The sequence below is a fragment of the Silene latifolia genome, chromosome X (genome assembly GCF_048544455.1).
Source record: "Silene latifolia isolate original U9 population chromosome X, ASM4854445v1, whole genome shotgun sequence".
Classification (NCBI taxonomy): Eukaryota; Viridiplantae; Streptophyta; class Magnoliopsida; order Caryophyllales; family Caryophyllaceae; genus Silene; species Silene latifolia.
The window spans coordinates 183,129,480-183,134,124 of NC_133537.1; positions in this window are offsets into that span (position 1 = coordinate 183,129,480).

Sequence of the window (4,645 nt, forward strand, 5' to 3'; positions counted from 1 at the left end):
TAGCATCAAGTTTTATATCAATTTTTACTTAAGTTTTCAAAAAGTAATACTTAGTTTTGTGCAAAGTTCAATAATTAGGGTTTGGGTTATTATTGAGCATCGGATCTTTCGGTTCTTAATCTTAATCTTCCTTTGAAATCTCGGTATTCCTCTGCCCTAATTCCTGTTCTTCTTTATTTTCGTTAGTATAGAATTGTTAGTTAATTCCCTAAGCCGTTTTATTGTTTATGTTTATTGTTTTCTTTATCAATTCAAGCATGAATCCTTTAGTCTTAATCTTTAATATTGTTATAGTTTTCATCATTGCCATGAGTAGCTAAATAGCTTGTGCTAGGATGTAGGCGATTTATGGCTAGGCGGCATTAGATTGAACACGGACTGAACCCGCGTGTCAGTCGATCGACTGATATTGTTGGTCGATCGACTGACCTTGTAAGGTTATCTTCGTTTTAATTGTTTTTAAACTTGTATTTAACGAATCGAATGCATGCGACCAGTTAGATACCTATTTTGTGACCGACCCATTAGATCGAAAGATAGGGTAGGTTATTTGACCGTCAATTAAATCGACTAAACTGTGCTAAGATCGAAAGATAGGTATAGTTTAGACCATTAGTCACTTTTCAGGACGAGAGTTAGTATTAGTGACATAAGGGACCTATAGCGAGATCGAGAGATGCTATTTGTTAGGAGTGGACCGAGAGGACCTCTTATTTCCCGCCTTACCTGTGTTTAATTCAGACCGACTTAGTTTGCTGCCGCCATGAAAGTCGTAATGACCCGACCATCCTAGTACCTTTCTTTTATCTGTTTAATCCATATCTTTAGTTTATTTTCTTCTTATTGTTATTAGTTATAGACCAATTCAACCAACCCCCATAATAGTTACCTTTGACTGATCATAGAACAACTAGAATTTACAACTGCCTCCTTGTGGTTCGACCCTGTTACCACTAGCCTAGGTTAGTCTTAATAGGAGATTATAAATTTTATCTTTGGTACTCACAGCGACGGGTATCATCATCATAAAGATCTGGCTCCATTGTCAAGTCCCCTATAGCATCCCTTTTCTGTATCATATGTATCCCCAACTTCCCCACCTTATTTATCAACCTCATCAAAGATATAGCTGTGCATAGAGAATGCACACTCTTCCTGCTCAACGCATCTGCAACCACGTTTGCCTTCCCTTCATGGTATATAATATCCATGTCATAATCCCCTATCAGCTCCATCCATCCTCCTATTTCTCATGTTCAGCTCCTTTTGAGTGAAGATGTACTTGAGACTCTTATGATCTAAAAACACCTTAAAGGTCGCCCCAGAAAGATAGTGCCTCCAAATCTAGAGATCAAACACAACTGCACCCAACTCCAAATCATGTGTCGGATAGTTCTCCTCATAAGGTTTCAATTCCCTAAAAGCATAGGCAATTACTTTCCCATTCTGCATCAACACACATCCCAAACCATTCTTTGAAGCATCTATATATACCTCAAAGTTCTCACACCCTTCAGGTAAGGCTAAGACTGGAGCTGTGGTTAAACGCTCATTTAATGTTTGGAACGCCGTCCCAACACTTTCATCCCAACGAAACATGTTCTCTTTCCTCATCAACGTTGTCATAGGTCTGGTGATCTTTGAAAATTCTTTCACAAACCGACGGTAGTACCCTGCCAAACCCAAGAAACTCCTGATCTCTGCCACATTCTTCGGTGCTTCCCACTGAGTGACTGCCTCAATCTTTGCCGGATCCACAGCTACACCCTTCTTGGAAATCACATGCCCCAAAAAGGCAACTTCCTTAAGCCAGAACTCACACTTAGACAACTTTGCATATATCTGATTGTCACACAAAGTCTGCAACACTAAACTCAAGTGCTCCTCATGCTCCTCCTTAGTCTTGGAATAGATTAAGATATCATCGATGAACACCACAACAAACCGATTCAAAAACTGATTGAAGAACCAGTTCATCAAATCCATAAAAACTGCAGATGCATTAGATAACCTAAACGACATCACCATATACTCATAATGACCATACCTCAATGTAAAAGTTGTCTTTGGTATGTCCTCATCCCGAATCTTCACCTGATGGTAACCTGACCTAAAATCAATCTTGGAAAAGACTGCTGCCCCGTTCAACTGGTCAAACATATTATCTATCCTTGGCAAAGGATACTTATTCTTCACTGTAACCATGTTCAGCTCTCTGTAGTCGATGCACAACCTCAAACTCCCATCTTTCTTCTTCACAAACAGAACTAGTGCTCCCCGCGGTGATACACTAGGTCTAATGTATCCCTTATCAATCAAATCATCCAGCTGTTTCTTCAGCTCCTCCAACTCCTTAGGACTCATGCAGTATGGGGCCTTAGAGATTGGTCCCATCCCTGGTTTCAGCTCCATACTGAAATCTATCTCCCTCTTTGGTGGTAAACCTGGTATCTCCTCCGGGAAAATATTTGGAAACTCCCCCACCATTGGTATCTGATCAACTGTCGAACTCACCATACTATGGTCTCTCACATGGAATAGGATTAAAGGACACCCCTTCCTCAGATAAGACTTCAATATCACCGTTGTAATCACTTTGACTTTGGGTTTGACAACAAACCCACGATAAGACACACTAACTCCCTTAGGACCTCTCAAAGAGACTCTCTTTTGGTGACAGTCTATCCTAGCCTTGTACTTACCCAACCAGTCCATACTAACTATCATCTCAAACCCATCCATGGGAAACTCTAACAAATTATTGGAAGGTCAACCTACCCAACTCTCATAGATACACCCTTATACAACCTCCCACAAGTTACAGACTCACCCAACGGTATAAAAACCTCCTCTTTTACAGACTCAAACTTCCCCAAACCCAAAAGCTTAGCATGACTCGAAGATACAAAAGATTGTGACGCCCACGAATCAAACAAAGCAAAGGTAAAGACACCATTAACAAGAAAAGTACCCCTCAGCACGTGAGCATCATCTTTAGCCGCCTTCTTGTCCATCATGAAAATCTTCCCACTAGTCTTCTTTCCACCTCCCTAAACAGTACTAGTAGAAGTAGACGGCTTAGCAACCGACCCTGACCCCTGGTTCTTGTTTGTTGCTGGTTTCTTATATAAATTACCGCCATTGCGGTTAGCCCCACCGTTGTTGTTGTTCTGACCTCCTTGATTATTCGATCACCCAGCCGACCTGTTACTAGCATAACTCTGAGACGGACCCTGAGAGAAACTCCTCTGTGATTGCCTCTGAAAACCCCTGCCCACAGCATTGGTGCGCTCATATCTCTTGTGGCCCATACAACCACAGTTAAAGGAAGATATTCCCCAGCTGCTACTACCACCACCTCGGCCACGCCCAGGGGAAGCTCTACCACTGAACCCCGGCCCCGATGAGTACACCGTCGTTTGGTTATGGTTGCCCCTCTTTTACCTAGACTGATCATCACCCTCGCTCTCAGCCTTCCTCTTCTCGGGACCTCTCTCCCTGTTCTCCTTGGACAAACCTCTCAGCTCTCCCGGCTCGCTCATACACTTCCTTAACATCAGTAAGGACTCCTATAGGCAGCTTCTCCATGATCTTATATGTCAAACCCTTTTCAAACCTCAGCGCTAAGTTCTCCTGGTTCAACCCCATATCCTCAGCATACCTAGACTTCTCGTTGAACTTATGGTAATACTCAGCCACAGTCATCTCGGGAGTCATTTTGAAATCATCAAACTCCTCTCTTAGTTTGCTACGGACATGCTTAGGCACAAACTCTCGGTGCATAGCTCTCTTGAACTCGCCCCAAGGTATAGCTGACTTCCCCTCTCTCACATACAGATCTAAGGCACTCTCCCTCACCTTATCTATAACACCCCCATTTATTCAGGAGCCTTTAGCTAGACATCCCAAGTAAATGAGAGAATTACCATCTCGGTTTTCCAAGGTAGTGAATAACAAAGTACAACAATACCAAAGTACTTTAAATTAAAATTTAGCGATCACATGTTTATTACAAATGAATCAACTAAAACTTAATATAAAAATATTTACAACTCGCAGCGGAAATAAATAAAGTGATATAATTAATCTATGTGATCTAGACTTCAACTATGGTCCATGTCGAGCTCTCATCCCATTGCTCCCAAGACAGCTAATCTTTTGTACCTGTCAAATCTGCTCCCCATAAAATGGTTCACCGCAGGTGTTCACGAATACACAGTCAACCGAGAGGTTGAGTAGGAATAAATACTAACAACAAAAACATACGATAAATAATCCAATTTCCTTTTTCATTGCACAACCCCCTGACAACGTGCTCCTTTATTTTACTTACTCATTACACTAATCATCCCGCCAATCCCTGGCCGGGGCAGCCTCAACCCGAAGGTGAGTAAACACACATTACATTACCAAAAGGTAATGTCTCCCTCAACATATAGTTGATTAATATCCACCAGATGGCCTGCAGACCAATCTGGGGCCTGCCTCGAGTAAATACGACAAAATATCGTCTGCCAGAATAAATCTGAAATACGTCACCCGAAGGCTCTTATATGACGTCTGCCAATATAACCTCAATAATAATCTACATCACCACGAAGGGATGTCTGTCAGTATTAAACTGAATAACCGATGCAATAACAGT